This window comes from Euprymna scolopes, chromosome 35 (assembly GCF_053919585.1).
Source record: "Euprymna scolopes isolate OS-2025 chromosome 35, ASM5391958v1, whole genome shotgun sequence".
NCBI classification, from domain to species: domain Eukaryota; kingdom Metazoa; phylum Mollusca; class Cephalopoda; order Sepiida; family Sepiolidae; genus Euprymna; species Euprymna scolopes.
The window spans coordinates 86099031-86116229 of record NC_136516.1 but is presented as its reverse complement, the minus strand read 5'-3'; the positions used below and the strand labels follow the sequence as shown (position 1 = coordinate 86116229).

Genomic DNA, 17199 nt, shown 5'->3' with positions numbered 1-17199 from the left:
TCAGCTCGTTTGACTTATTCGTCTAGTGGTCTTCACTAATTGCTGCTCATGCACATCGTTACGATACATCTTGCTATTCTAATAATCATATTGGATGAATCCGAATGTTCTATTGTTGGAATTGGTTTCCCTGATATTTTTCTAGTCAGAATTCTTTCTAGAAAGGCATCAGGCATTTACGAGAGGAACGGCGTGAACTTTGCCAATAGTAGTCTAAATAATTCATGTGAAAGTAAATTTTGTGGAACGAACTGGATTCGAACTTGGAACATCTACATCGCCGTGTCATCAACTATTTGATCATCGACACCCTCATTTCTAATAGCTTTTTTTGTAAGAACTACAAACTTGTCGAGCTCTTTTGCTGCAGACTGTTTTCCTCCTTCCTATAGCTTTGGTCTTTTTCAAGAGTAAGGTCAGTAGGCATTTTTTTTTTTTTTTACTCTTTCGTTGCTTTTAGCTTCTTACATCAAATGGCTTTATGCCTTGTCTGGAGCAATTTACATAAATTATTTCAAAGTTCGCCATAGAAAGGTCCTTGTTTATCTGCTTCCTTACGGTGACAGATTACGACACAAGATCGGTGTTGGGAATGATCCAGATATTAAAAAAAAATGTCCCTTTGGATTGGGACAGAAATTAAAATTTCGGTTCTCATGAAAAATAAAAACAGGGATTTCAAATCAAAACATTTTTTATATATGTCTATAAAGGCTATCCCAATAAATTGTATGCACTCTTTAAATGTCTATAAAACCAACATTTATTATGATAAAGAAAAGTTTCATTCATCAAAATACTGTGAACAAAAGTAGAAACCAGCTAATTCAAAACGCAGATTCCATAAACAAAGCTTCTTTCTTAGAACTGCACGCCTGTGGATCTCTCTTTCATTTGGTTGCTTCCCAGCTGACTACAACTTGATTGTGTTCAAGTCCAACATAAACAAATTCTTGATGAGCCACCCCCTTAAGTAATCAAATTTACCAAATTTCTATTACTAACGATTACTACAATATTATCCCATTGACTACTGTACACTCTAGGACTCTTATCCTCGAGTGGCATCCGGGCCTTGATAAGTGGTGACTCCTATGTAAAAAAAAAAAAAAAGTTGTAACTAAACTAGCAGGCCGTCCGGAGTTTTCCGCTTAAATAGGATATTTTAATTCATGCAGATTTCCTATTTATTATTATAGAGTCAATTCTCTATTGATTATTATAAAGGGTGTCCAATAAAATGTATACACTCTTTAAATGTCTAAAAGTTTCATGCATCAAAATACCGTGAACAAATGTAGAATCCATGTGATTCTCGAAAGTGTTCAAAATATTGGCCATTGTTGTCCATGAACAGCTTACAACGCTCACTGATTGAATTCAAATCGTCACTTATTAATTCGATTTTTATATATTATTAAGTTGCGATTTCAAAAATAAAATATAATATAAAGAAAATCGTCCCAATACTAATACAGGGTGTCCCAATAAATTGTATGCACTCTTTAAATGGCCATAAAATCAACATTTATTATGATAAAAAAAAGTTTCATTCATCAAAATACTGTGAATAAATGTAGAAATCAGCTAATTCTCGAAAGTGTTCAAGATATTGGCCATTGTGGTCCATGAACAGCTGAAAACGCTCACTGATTGAATCCAAAACGCTCCTTATCAGTTCAGTTGGGATGATGACACATTCTCTTCCTATAGCTGCTTTCAACCCAGTCATAGTAGCTGTATTTCTTTTTTTTTTTTTTGTGAACCTTGTGTTTAAAATGCCTCCTCGCCCTCCAAAAAATCGATGGGGGTAAAATTTGCTGATCGTGGATAGTAATCGATACTTACTCTTCGTCCTACCCATCTGTTTGGCAGGTGACCATAAAGATAGGATGTTACGTCATGATGATAATTGCGATGTGGTGCATCCTACTGGAAGTTCTATTCTTTATTCCTAAGCATCTCTTTGAAACGTTGGGTGGCATATTCATGTAGCAATTTGAGATAATTTAAAGAGTGTATGCATTTTATTGGGACACTCTGTATTTTAAGGATGAAGCTTTATAGTTCGTATTAACTAGATTGTTCGGACTACTGTTCTCATCTTGGTTGTTAAACAGTACACCGAACAATCCAAATAATACAAACTATAAATCTTCATCTAAAAAAGACATAGTTTAACAAATCGATACGAGCCCGAAATATCACAAATCGATACGAGTCATAAATCTCACCTGTCTGTTTAAATGTATGTAAGCATGTCTGCCTAAAACTTTCGATAGAAGCGACAAATTTTCACGAGATCGGTATCATTATGAAGTTCGACCCATTCGGACGACAAATGTCGAAAAATTGGCTAAGAACATCAACTGGGCACTTTTCTACAAGAAGGGGTCGCTTTTTTTCGCAGCTATTTTCGAAATTCATCCTCTTTTTTCAATGGACTAACCTTAATTTAAACTTTTGCCACTTCCGGTTTAGCGATGGACGTAACGGTAAAAACGTCACATTTTTTTTTCACTTTCTTTTCCTCCTTCGCGGTACAGGTTCGAGCCTACTTGCCTACTACCACTTTTTTTTTTTTGCTCAACACACATCTCCAAACACCCCGGACACGCCGGCACCCAGGCTAGTTATAAATAAAAATCAATGTTATTGTATTTTGCATGAGTCATCGTGGCAGAGGGGAGATAATTCTCATAAAAGGTCACACTTCCAGAAAATGTTAAACACTTCTTTCTCCATATATTAGAAACAACTCTCGGAATTTTAGCGCTATTATTTGAAGAGCCGTTCATGATATGGGGGGGGGATTAAAAAAATATTCTGAACTTATCTCTGAACATTTGCCGAAATGATTAACTGAATTATCTCCCCTGTTTTCAGAATTACAGGTGCTCTCATTATGTACTAGTTTTAACTTTTCTCGCCCTTGAAAAAGCCCACGAAGAAGTACGAGAAACGTTGGATTATAATGTCTTTCTTTTTCCATTTTTAATTCATATATATATATATATATATATATATATATATATATATATATATATATATATATATACACAGGGTGCGGTAGAAATATCTCTAAAATTTTTACATGCGATCTTCCCAGTAGCGCTCGTACAGTTTCTGAGCAATCATTAATTTGTATTGAATGGAACTGTATATCAGTGTGTATATTTCTTATGACTGTTCGATCAGACAATCCCAAGCCTAAACCATGCTTGCGAGCAGAACATGTAGGAAACTGGATAACAGAACGTCTCACATGATGGTATGAACGTCTCACATGGTGATATTTACAACTAAAAATAAAAAGTAGGTTTTAGGCTCCTAAAAAATTCGTACTAGAATTGTCCGCAAGGATCCGTGGCACAGTGGTTAGAGTACTGGAAAAAATCAATTGTAAAAGTGATATTCTCCTGAAGGTTGAAGGTTCAATCCTCAGTGTGGGCGACCAAAAAATACATTTGCGAATTACTTAGGACCTCTATCCAGTCATGGCTTAAAGAACAAGAGCACGCTACCCTCGTGAAGTAAATAAAGGGTTCCGCTCGAAATTCCGTCCAAATTCCCAGACAGAGTTCGACAGAAACATTCCCGAGTTCGACAAGATATACCTAAAGAAGGTCGGAGGTTATATCGACTGAAACGTTGTGAAAATCACACTCAAGATGAAAACAGTAGTCAGATGAATGATAATAAAAAAAATTTCAGAAACGTCAGAACGTCTCACAGCTCGAATATTATCTGACATTCGAGCGCTTCGAGCCCTTCCATGTGGCATTTTTATGTCCCGAACCAGCAGCTCTGAAATTTGCAATCCTAAGCTCTTTGGTTTTTCTATCTGGAATAGCATTAGGACTTGTAATGAACATGGAAAACTGTCTTTGTTGCAGCTACAGATCCACTATTCTTCAAAAACGTTTCTACAGTAAAAACATGACATACACCAGTCCAAAGCATATTGCTTGATGAGGGTACCTGAAAAACTAATGACAACTAATTATCTAAATAATAACATAATTGGCACTTGTATAAATTTATTAGCAACATTTGACAGGTTAAAATGTGAGGTATTTTTGTCGCACACACACACATACGCACGCACACAATATATACTTCCGGTTCGTTGGCTGTAATTGCTCTTGTGGGCTGCGACGTTGTTTGGCTGTGGAATTTATTACATATAATCTCTCACATTCTGAAAATCCTATCATAAGTTACTCGCTAGGTTAGCATTGCTGGATGGCATCGTCCTTACGAGTTGTAAACTCCTACTTGTGAAACATCGGCTTGGGTTATTAGCTGGTTAGATGACCACATCCCTTGTCGAGACGAAGTAGGTTCATTTCACAGTCGAATTTCGGCGCGGTTTTCTTGATCTGTGTTGGTTAATAGAATTTCTTGTGTGCGGGGCGTTTGCTAAGTTGGTAGAGTGCTTGCCTCGCATGCAAGAGGCTTGGATTTCGTATCCTGAGTTCGGGTGTGTCTAATTGATTAGCCCAAATGAGGGCGAAACTCGAGTCTTGGACTTCCGGTTCGTTGACTGCCATTGCTCTTGTGGGCTGCGACGTTGTTTGGCTGTGGAATTTATTATATATATATATATATATATATATATATATATATATATATATATACACTAGCGGAGCGGGGGCGCCTGGCTTTGACCGGGGGTAAAATATGCTTAAATATGATATTTTAATTTGACCAGATTTCGTGTATATTATTATAGAGTCGTGATTTCAAAAGTAAAAAAAAAAGTATTGACTGTACCAATGTGTCAGCATATGAACCGATTAAAAATTAAAAATAAACTAAGATAAATGTACAAAATGTATAACGATTTTTTTCAATTTGGACCCATTTTTGACCCTTAAAAACTATTGTGACTTTTAGTTTCCGGGAGATAGAGTTTGAAAATAAGTAGACAGACAGACAGACAGACGGACATATAGCTTTTGATATATTAGACTAGCAGGGGGTGACATGTGCCCGACTTTTCCCGGGCGTTAAATACGCTTAAATATAATATTTTAATTTGTCCAGAATTCGTATATATTATTATAGATTCGAATTCGCGAATTTTCAATTAAAATAAATATCAGAAAACATTTTTTTATTATGCAAATATGTGGTTTATACATTAGATTGATTTTTGGCCTTTATAATTTAACTAGACTACCCATGACCCGTTGGGTCAGTATGTTATATTAACTATGGAATTAATGTATGAGCGTGACACTTGTGACGACAAAAAAAAAAGGGTTTTTTTACATAACAAAAACATTTCTATGAAAGTATATTAAAATTAAAAAAAGAATATAGATTTCTGAGTTGTTCAGTTTATAATTGTTTATTTTTGAAAAAAAAAATCTTACAGCCATTGTTATATAAGTAATACTGAAATGAACGATGTAAAAAATGCAGTTTTATAATTATATAGATTACAATTTCGGACATATGGGCTCGCGGTTGGCGCGTATATGGCATATTTTAGAGATCAGACTTTCACAAACTCTGCTCATTAAATTAGGTCGTATTTCGGCAATAACGCATCGAATGTTGTCTATTGTGCCTAATTTATCAGCGTAGATATTGGACTTTACGTAGGCCTACAGAAATTAATCTAATGGGGTTAAATCGCACGAACTAGGTGGCCATCGACAGGTCCATTTCCTGAAATTATTCGTGCATCAAATGTTTCAAAATGATTTTCAAAATAAATTTGCACAATTTGCAATCGCTGCTCGAGTGTCAGTCTCGTCATGATGAATTGCCAAACCAAGCTGAACTCAAAATAACCGATACTTGCCAAACCTGCAATTAAAGAAAATAGATTTGTATTACATATGTGTGCTGATGATAGCTCGTATGTTCTAGGGATTTACCAGCACCCACATGTAATAAAAATTAAAACAAAAGAAAAAGATTTAATGAAAAAGAAATTTATTAAAAAATAAATTAACAAGAAAAAAAAAGAAAAGATTATTATTTTTTGAAGGGCGAACTCGCTAATAAAATTGTCTCCCTTAGATCTTTCTTTATGAAAGTATTTCTTTATGTATTGTGTTTTGAAATGGTTTGCTCTATACGTATGTGCTTTTCGGTCAACAAACTCAAAGAATAAATAAAAACTTTACCAGAATCCAAACAGCAGTTCTTCCTTCAGTGAGATTTTTGTTTTTTACGGCCTTTATGAGGAAGCCGGAATTCGGACGTTGGTTGCCTATGTGTAAACCCCAAAAATATGTCACGAACTGACTTTACCCACCAATAGCGTTTCTTTTATATGAGTTTTTTAAGAATTTCCTGGAACCTTCTAGAGACTCCAAAAAAGAACAAAAAGGCGTTCTACGCCTTTTTATATTTATAGACGCCGATTATTATTTATTTTTATGAATAACGACATTCTAGAAACGTCTTTATGTTTTAATTAATATATCAATAAACATATTTATTATTATAAGAAATATTTATATATTTCTTAATCCAATCATAGGAGAAAATATGTTCTCCTATGACAATTTGTCAATTTTAAAAGTTCTCTACTTTAAAAAATACACATACACATACGCGTGCGTGCATGTGTGTGTGTGCGCGTGTGCGCGTGTGCGCGTAGGAAATTGGTGTACTTATGCAGCATTTTATTATTCAAACAAGCATTATTAAATGCGATGAAGATACTTGATTAATTATTCTTTTTTTATTTTTTCGATTTTTCGCATAATCTTTTCAATCTCAAAATCGAAAATATTGATGAAAGTTCCAAAGTTATCAGGAGCGCTTTCGATTCATCTGCGAATCATTATTCATGGAATGTATAAGGTAAAAGTGAATATGAGGGAAAACAGAAAGTAAAAACGTGAAAAATAAAATACACAATATTTGTATTGAGTGATGGGAGGTAAAAAGTATATAAAAACTAGATTTAAAATCGGTTAGAAACTAAGTTGATTAAAAATCGAAGTTTTAAAATCAAGGAGTCCACGGGCCAATATTAGCAAAGCGCATCGATTACGCGCTACGCCAGACATTTCAATACGTTTCTGCTTTTCTCCAATGCGATGATGTTAATGGTAGGGTGCCGGTGTGACGTGACCGTCCCAGGGAACGGTTAAGCTCCTCACTGGAGGAAGGCTGACACTCCCAAAGTACTGGAGAAATCCGGGCAGATATGATTCTTTTATTCATTACTTATCATCGGTGTGCCCGGGTGATGGCAAAAAAACTTGCTGAGAGGAAAGATTAGGTTTGTGATTTTCATTTTTATGAAAATCGACAACAATGTCATTTTTGAAATTTGAACTTCAAAACCGATAATGACCCAGGGTTCTGGAGAGAGGATGTTTACAATTCAAGTTCAGTGCGTCGACCCAGGGGGTCACTGGGGTGACCTCATGGGGCCATGAGAACGTTTGCAGCCACAGGTGCACTCGCTGGGGTGACGTTGTTGGCAATGATTGGTTCAGGGAACAACCCAGGTTTCACCCATCCCCCGAGTATATCAACGGAGCGCACGGTCGAAAACGACAGTTAGAGACGAGAGTTAGTTGGACAAAGCAACTTGTAGAGAATCGCCACCCCATCTCTTCCAACGCCAACCTCACTGCTATATCGAAGAGAGAAGTGAAATATACTTATAGACCCAGTGGAGTCGAACATTATTGAACATTGAACTGTAAAACAATTGTACATAATTATATATTTGTATACCATTTTTCTGGAAATTAATCAGGTAGACTAGAGCACTGAATTGTTTTCTTTTATGTGCATGAAATTGCTTTTTCTTCTTGCGTGCGACAGACCGGCGAGCCGACGACATATCAACCAAATTGGTTCCGTGACCGAGAATTGACTTTTACGAGACAAAGGGTCCCTTGGCAACACCGGTTTCGAATGTAAGATGCTTCGAAGATTTATAACTTTTTAAAATTGTTTTGTGTTGTAAAATTCTGCATTTCAACAAATACCTGTCTAAGATTAGAGGACAGTTATCCTCTATTATCAAATGCTGGTATTGTTTTAATGCATGGTAAGTCGGTAGGACGGCGTTGTCGTTGCATGTCCAATGTAGGTTTTAGTCGATTATACGGAAAATCGAAAAACTAAAAAAAAAGAATCATAAAGCAACGTATTTCCGTTGTATTTAATAATGATAATGTCTGTTGAATATATATATATATATATATATATATATATATATATATATATATATATATATATATATATATATATATAGTCTTTGAAGTTTTTAACATTTGAAACCACACAAAAAATTATTTTTTATCATTCATCAAAAAAAAACATCTAGTCAGTAAGTCATTTAATCACCTGCAATCACTGCATCAACTCTCAAATTTACTATAATACCAATTTTTTTTTTTTTTTTTTTTTTTTTTTAAGGGATCATCAGTTGTTTACCATGAAACACTGTTTCGGGGATATATATATATATATATATATTCTACGTGTATACAATGTGCGACCTTAATATAAAATATATGAGCAACATATTGGCTGATAAGGAAAGCATTACAAATGATAGATGTTGACGGAAAACATCAAAGAAAAAAAAAGTCATTGATAACCACGCCTACAGACACCAATGTCTTGCAACATCTGTAGACGACAATTATAGGGATGGATTGGTCTCATTTATTATATAAAAGTTACTTTTCTCTTTGTGCGTCCGCGTCTGAAACTACACAAGCTACACCACTAAACCATTATATGTTCTTTTGCAACGTTGCCTCGAACATAATATGGACACCTATTATTTTATTTGCCACATGTGGAGGAATTTCACATTTTTTATCCGAGAAAAAAAACTTTATATCAGGTCGGTGCAAAAGTTTTTGCCGATTTAAAATTTCATCTGTGTTTTTAAAATCTCCATAAAAATAATAACGACTTATAACTTCATTCCATCTATCAATGAACTTATGAATGACTCTCTTGTAAAAATCTTTGAGGTTTTCATTTGAAATACGAATATAAGTCATGGTAAACCTCCTCTAGTGATGTTAACCTAGGGTCATCTAAATGGTTTTGTTATCCTCGAAATTAATGATAATCCGAAAGGCGTTATTAGGTCAGCCAACAAAATTCTCCTATGCGTTATTTGGTCAATAGTGTTTCGTGAAAATGAGCATTATCATGATGGAAGATGACTTCCTTAGGCTAAAAAAAAGGGTCGTTTTCGGGTCAACATGTTTGAGAATGTTGCAGAAATATTTTGCACCAACCTTGCATATTCAATTCCGGAGAACGTCAGGTCTTCCTGCTAATGACAAATATAAATGATGCTTTAATAATCTGAAAGAAAAGTGATGCGATGTTGTAAGAAATTGACTCGAGCTCGCACGGCACCTGACGGAAATAACCAGAAAAAGTTGGCCGAGCGTTTCGTCATTTTTTTTTTTTTAATTTTTTTTTTTAGCTAATACAAATCTATGAAGGCTACTTTTTTTTTATAAATTGGAAGAAATAAATAAAAAATAATTTTAAATGCGCAGATTATGCTTAAGGTTTGGGTTTAGGGTTTAAGGTTAGGGTTTAGGGTTTACAGTTAGGACTGGGTTAGATAATATTTATAATTTTATTTAATGTATTTCAATGTTTTTCCTTTTTATCTTTATAATTTTCTCGCAGCGGTTTAACGTTTCGCGATCGACTCTTCTGGTTTTTCCCGTCAGCGGCCGAACACAACAGAGAAACTTCGTGGAAATCGTGGGTCGGTAAATGCAGAAGTACAACAATCTGAAATAAAAAGTTATAAATTAATTATGGTATGTTTAAGTAATAAAAATATGTATAAGATAAATTACAATGGTTTCAAATGCCTTTTCTACAAACTGACAAGGAAGTTTTTTTCACCAACCTGATATAGATTGTTAAGCAAGAGATAAGTGACTTTTTTCAGTTAATTACAAATTACGATACTTTAGAAGAGTGGAAACGGGATTTTTGTCAAACATAACTCAATCTCAGAAATAAGAATTATCTTAGCATGAATTTCTTGTCAGGAAAGTATATAGAAAAAATTCGTAAGAAATCCAGTGTTTATGAACGTCTTTAATAATCCGAAAGCAATGGTCAGAAATGAATCATGGTGATATGTTTTCACAATATGCATAAAATAAATTACAATCGTTTTCAAATGTTCCTTCTACAAACCGATAAAAACTTTTGCACCAACCTTATATATTCAATCCCGGAAAACGTCAGGTCTTTATGAAAATATAAATGACGCTTTAATAATTTGAAAGAAAGTTATAAATTAATCACGGTGTTATGTTTAAGTAATAACAATATGTATAAAATCGTTTTAAAATGCTCCATCCGCGAACCCACAAGAAATTTGGTGAATTTGTTGAATGGAGCCGACCCAACCGATCCAGGGTGAACGCCACAACAACCAACCAACCTAAGGCCATCTAAATGGTTTTGCAAAGATTGAAATAAATGATAATTCTACTAACGCCCGAAAGTATCTTGTATCTCTATAAGGCCACCATTCGCCCATGTATGGAGTATTGTTGTCATATTTGGGCCGGTGCATTTGCTACTAGTCTCTCACTCCTAGACAAGGTCCAAAAGAGAGTCATCAACCTAATAGGTCATGAACTGTCATCTAAGCTTCAGCCTCTGTCCCATCGACGAAATGTTGCATCCCTGTGCCTGTTCTACAAGTACTTTAACGGTGAATGACGAACTGCAAGCACTTGTACCCCCTCGACATAAATACCCCCCGACAGACCCGAGAAGCAGCAAAATCCCACCCCTTCACAGTAGAGATCCTTAGATGTAAGAGAGCCTTTTACTCCAGTACTTTCTTTCCTAGAACCGCTAGACTCTGGAACTCCCTTCCGGGACCCTGCTTCCCCAACTGTACTGACATGCAGTAGTTCAAGTGTCACGTGATACGGCATCTTGCTGCCAAACTCCCTACATAGTACCCCTGTGTCGTATGTCCCTGATAGTAGCTCCTACATCAAAGTGGCGATGTGCCTTGTGGGTGAAAATGTTATTAAAAAAATTCAAGGGAGGTAAGTCAGGAGAATATGCAGGATGAGACAAGATTTCCCAACCAAATTCTCCAAGAATTTTGGTCAGTAGTTCTGTGTGAGGACGAGAATTATCATGATGGAAGATGACCCCCTTTTTGTTGATTAAAGATCATTTTCAAGTCAACATAAGTGAGAACATTGCAAAGAAATATGAATGATACTTTAATAATATTAAAAAATATTATAAATTAATCATGGCGATAATAAGAATATGTATAAAATAAATAATGGTTTAAAATACCTCTTCTATGAACCAACAAGAAATTTGGCACCAACCTGATATATAATTCCGGTGAAATTTTATTCATAGGATTTAATCCAGTGATTCCTTATAGTGCTTATTTAATACTTCTCAAGAAAAAGAGTTTTCGATATATTTAGTACTAGCAGGGAGACCAAACGTAGTCCGCGATTGAACAAAGATCAACAAATATTTCACCCTCCCATACTTATATTGTCATCGAAATTGGTGAAATCGACCATTTTTCAATCAACTGATTGATCGTTTGCTCTAGTTAGAGATCCCGCCATCGTAGTGTGCCGGAAGGAAGCTTCACATGCTTCCCAGCAGTGGTTGGTTGGTTGTTTTTGTTTTACGGCATATCAACCCTTTCCAGGTTATTTAATGCCGAATCCAGTTATTTTGAAGAAAAAAGTTTTAATGTAGTCTACATTGCACTGTAGAGAACCTACTGTTGATTTTATAAAATTATCTATAAATAATGGTTTCACTTAATGTTTAAAATGCAAAAGTCAACTATCATGGTTTAATTGTGCTCTAAACAGTAACATTCCTTTCGAACGCGCCCCTGTCTTATCAAAGAATCGACTGTTGATTTTATGAAATTATTTTTACAAAATCACTTTAATTAAAGTTAAACGTACAAAAGTCAAGTATGATGGTTCAATTGTGTTCTAAAAGAACATTCATTTCGAACACGCTCCTGTCTTATAATCTCCAATTGATTTGATAGGCTGAGTCTTTTTGCTTGTCCGGTGATGAAACATCCCCAATACACTTGTTATGTTAGGTTGTATAAAAGTGTTAACTTTGGTCAGAATCGGACTCCCCTATTTAACCATTTTTTTTTTCGATTATCGATTTTCGATAATTATCAGACGCATTCCGATTCAAAACCTACGTAAGAACACTCTCAGACAAATCAAGTACCTTCGTGTGAAATATTTAAAAAAATCGACCTCGCCATTTCCGAGTCCATAGTTAGAGATCCCGCCATCGTAGCGTACTGGGAGATAGCTTCACATGCTTCCCCGCCGTGGTTGGTTGGTTGATTGTTTTTGCTTTACAGCATATCAACCCTTTTCAGGTTATTTATAATGCCGAATCCAGTTATTTTGAAGAAATTTTTTTTAATAGATTATATATATATATATTTTTTTTGTCAAATCAGTTTCTTTTCTTTTTTTTTACATAGGCATCACCACTTATCAAGGCCAAGAGGCCACTCGAGGATAAGGGTTAAAGAGTGTACAGTAGAAATTGGATAATATAGTAATCGTTAGTAATGGAAATTCGGAAAATTTGTTAACAAGTGGACCGGCTCATCAAGAACTTGTTTACGTTAGACTTGAACACAACCATATTGTAGTCAGCTGGAAAGCAGAAAAACGGAAGACAATTCCACAGGCGTGCAGTTCTAAGAAAGAATCTTTGTTCATGGAATCTATGTTTAGGTTTAGGCACAGATAAAGAGTGGAGAGAATTATTGATCGTGTTTTCAGCTAGACGAGTGTTTCTTGTGAAGGTTTGGCGAGGGGGGGCCATAGATTGAAGCTCAGTCAAACACTTTCCATGAAAATAACGATACATCAGAGACAAACTCGCAACATCTCTTCTGTGAGATAGAGGTTGCAGCGAAGAGAAAAGGACATCTCCTACGAGGCTATGAAGTCTATTTTGAACTCTATCAAGGCAGGGCAAGTCTTTTCTAACAGCTTCTGTCCAGATGTGGCAACAGTATTCCATCCTTGGACGAAGTTGGCTCTTATATAGATAGAGAATTGCATCAGCAGTGAGATATCTACTGGATCGATAGAAGGATCCCACTATTTTTCCAGCGACCTTGGCAACAGATTTGATGTACGCGTTCCATTTCAGATCAGGAGTAAAGGTCAAGCCCAGAAGCTTGTCAAAACTTGAGGCCTCCTGAAGACGAGAGCCATTCATTTCAATTGATGCCAGATGGGGATCAGAACGTTGAAGATGTAAAGAGAGAAGCTTGGTTTTAGATGCATTAAAAATAACCAGCCATTCCTTTCCCCATTGTACCACGTGCTCAAGATCAGAGGAGAGAGAATCGGAGTGAACTTGGTTGTTTACTGTCTTAGATGTGATGGTAGTGTCATTAGCATAAATGTCTACGAATGATGTAAGGATGTGATTTGGAAGATCATTAATGTAGATCAGAAAAAGAGTTGGGCCCAGGATGGACCCCTGAGGGACTCTAGCATTAATACTATCAAATTCTATTTAACCAATAGTTGGAACCCTATTAGGTACTACCACTCCGTGTCAGAGTGGACCTGAGAGCAATGACAAGTAAAGAGTGGCTCCACACTCCTAAAAGCCTGCAAGCTGGGGCCTCACATCGGATATAGTTTAAGGTCATATCCAGGACCTCCCCGCAGTGACCTAGTTCACAATACATTGTAGTCTACATTGCACTGTAGAGAATCTACTGTTGATTTTATAAAATTATCTATAAATAATGGTTTCACTTAATGTTTTAAATGCAAAAGTCAACTATCATGGTTTAATTCTAAACAGTAACATTCCTTTCGAACGCGCCCCTGTCTTATCAAAGAATCGACTGTTGATTTTATGAAATTATTTTTACAAAATTACTTTAATTAAAGTTATTTTGTCCCTTATTCCCCACATTCCATGACCGCTTGTTCTGACAAAGGGGAAGAATTGCTGTTTCCTAAGTCATAATCTACCCATATATCATTCATCGTTGGATAGATTTTGACATGAAATGGTATATTTTTAAGCTATTTACATCAAGTGGTCATTTTTTTACATAGGAATCACCACTTATCAAGGGCCGAAGACCACTCGAGGATAAAGGTTATCGAGTGCACATTAGTCAATGAGACAATATCGTAGTAATTGTTAATAGTGAGAATTTCGTGATTGAAATTACTTAAGGGTACGGTTCATCAAGAATTTGTTTATGTTGAACTTGAAAACGACCAAATTGTAGTCAGCTGGAAAGCAGGCAAACGGAAAAGACTTCCACTAGCGTGCAGTTCTAAGAAAGAAGCTTTGTTCATGGAATCTACGTTTGGTTTAGGCACAGATAAAGAGTGGGGAAAATTATTGATAGTGGTTTCATTTAGACGAATGTTTTTCATGAAAGTTTGACGAGGGGGAGGAACATAGATTGGAGATCAGACGAGCATTTGCCATGATGCTTTGTCTTAAGCGATTTCCATAATGTAAAAATGCTGAGCTAAAAGAAAGTTATGGCGTCGTCTATTTAAATCAGAAAACAGACGAGTCATTACCCTTCGGGACACGGGTCTTTTGTAGATGGTCTAGCGTAATTTAGCATTGGTTGATAAAGCAGCAGCAGCAGCAGCAGCAATCAGCAGTTACGGCTGCTGCTTCTGCTTTCAAACAAGCATTTACGTCCCACAACTATTTATGACGTCACATTGCTAACATTTATTCTGTTCATGACATCATACCGCTTTTATATGTTCCCATTACCACTATAAGGAAACACTAATTTTGCCAAATATCACGCATTTTGTGACGTCATACTGATTTATGAACTACCATTCATCCTTTATGACGTAACAAAGATTTTTCTTAATTACCATCTATCCTTAATGACGTCATATTGATCGATAATGTCCGCGCGCTGGAACGTTTTCACCTTAAATTCTACGCAGTTATGCAGAATGTAGAAACTATGCATAAATAAAATTCACCGCAATAATGAATTGAAACCAATCATCTAATAAGAAGCCATAAAAAAATGAACGCTTGTTTTTCGAAGGAATATGTAAATTAGTTAACCTTCATGTAGTCGCTCGCATATCCATCAATGAGTATAGTAAAAAGTTCGTTATAATAAATTTAAATAGAAAAGGTAGGGTTTTAATATCAATGTCAGAGCGAGAACAAACTCAATGCAATTACGGCACGATATTGTAAAAAAAAAAGCGAAAGACAAAGAAATGAACATCTGAAAATCTTTTTCGTTTTATTAACTTTTAATGGAAATCTCTCCCAGACAAAGCATGAAACCACTTGATGTAAAGAGCTTTGAAAATGCTTATATTTCTGCATTTACCGACTCGCGGTTTCCACGATGGTTTTCGGGTGTGCTCGACCGCTGACGGAAGCGGCCGATCACGGAAACATTAAACCGCTCCGAGAAAAATATAATGATAAACAGGAAAAACATAGACATTTAATGCATAAAATTACAAACATGTATCTAACCCTAACTCTAACCCTAACCTAACCCTAATTCTAAATCTAACCTGCACGATTAAATTTTTTTCTTTTAATTTATATAAAAAACAGTTGCCTTCATAGATTCGTATTAGCTAAAAACAGCGCGTTCGTTCAAACAGCCGGGAGAAAGTGGTGGCATCCTAAGAAAGTAGTTTGAGAAGATTGGTCTGTGAAAAGTGATGAGTTGTTGGTAGTAGCGTCTCCTGACTAAAAATCCCCACTTGGCCCCAATTGATATGAATGGCTCTCGTCTAAAAGGGGCTCCCTGTTTTGACCAACTTCTGGGTCTGATTTTTACTCCTGATCTGAAATGAAAGACGTATATCAAATCTGTTGTCAAGATCGCCGGGAAAATGGTTGCATCATTTCACCGCTCCAGAAAGTATCTAACGTTCGACACAATCTTCTACCTATATAAGAGCCTGATAATCCTAAAATTGGGTTCTGTTGACATATCTGGGCGGGAGGCCAAAACCGACTTCGAAACCTAGTAGGTCCTCTTTTCTCTTCCCTGCAAACTCTTTCCCACAGAAAAGACAGTGCGAACCTGTTTCTGCTCTATCGTTATTTTCATGGCAAGTGCTCGTCTGAGCTCCAATCTATGGTTTTCCCCTTGCCAAACTTTCACGAAACACTTGTCTAGCTATAACAACATCAACAATTTACCCCATTCTTTCTGTGCCTAAATCTAAATGCAAATCCCATGAACAAAGTTTCTTTCCTAGAACTGCCCACCTGTGGAACTCTTCCATTGGCCTGATTTCCAACTGATTACAATGTAGTCATCTTCAAGTCCAATGTAAACAAGTTTTTTGTTGAGCCGACCCCCCCCCTAAATAATCCATTTCTATCCCATTTCCACCATTAACTATCAATACGCTGTTGTCTCAGTGACCATTATCCTTAAGTGGTTTTCGGGCCATGATAAGACATGACATAATCCCATGTAAAAAAAAAAAAAAAAAAAAATCGGTGGGGGCCGCTTGGCCGACTTTTTCCGGTTATTTCCGTCAGCTGGCGAGCGAGCCCGAGCCAACTTCGTGGAAATCGTGGGTCGGTAAATGCACAAGCACCAAAATACTACTAAAGATCAAAAACAAAATATAAGTGTTAGATGGATATATTTCGACCCAAAAACAGCAATTCTTCCTCCTTTGTCAAAAATATCGCTGATGGAATATGGAAAAATAAAGGGCAAAATAAGGGGAGTGAGAATTACGAGGCTGCCAAAAATAAACTAAAAATCTTCTTTCTATTCTCCTCCGCCATATTTGAACTGGTTCGTTCGTACGAGGGGTTTCCAAAAGTAATGTCTCCTATTTTTTTGACCTCGCCAGAATGAATTTATAAGTGAACTGATGCATTCATCACCTAAAAATTTTATATCTCTGTTGGAGATATTGATGGTGTGAGACTCTAAGAAAGCAACCTCTGTCAACCATTGTCAATCTCTTTCATAGTGTGCGTCATAAAGTAGGGGTGTGTCATTGAATTTCTTGCAAAACGGCATCGAGAATACTGGTGACTATGAAGAAAAATAAGTTCTGGAGCACAAACGGTAGCTGGTTTTAATGGTACCGCCTCCGTCTTTTTAGCTCTTCAACTGTTCTAGTTTAAAAAATAGGATAATATATT

At 36.0% G+C, this 17199-nt stretch overlaps 1 long non-coding RNA gene across 1 annotated transcript in view; it reads right to left on the bottom strand.

The window, feature by feature from the left end:
* LOC145259970 (uncharacterized) overlaps positions 1 to 17199 on the bottom strand; it is a 148616-nt gene that overhangs the window by 37492 nt on the left and 93925 nt on the right. The window contains exon 3 of the long non-coding RNA XR_013864241.1: positions 9249 to 9286. This is a non-coding gene — a long non-coding RNA (uncharacterized LOC145259970). The remainder of the gene's footprint in view (positions 1 to 9248; positions 9287 to 17199) is intronic.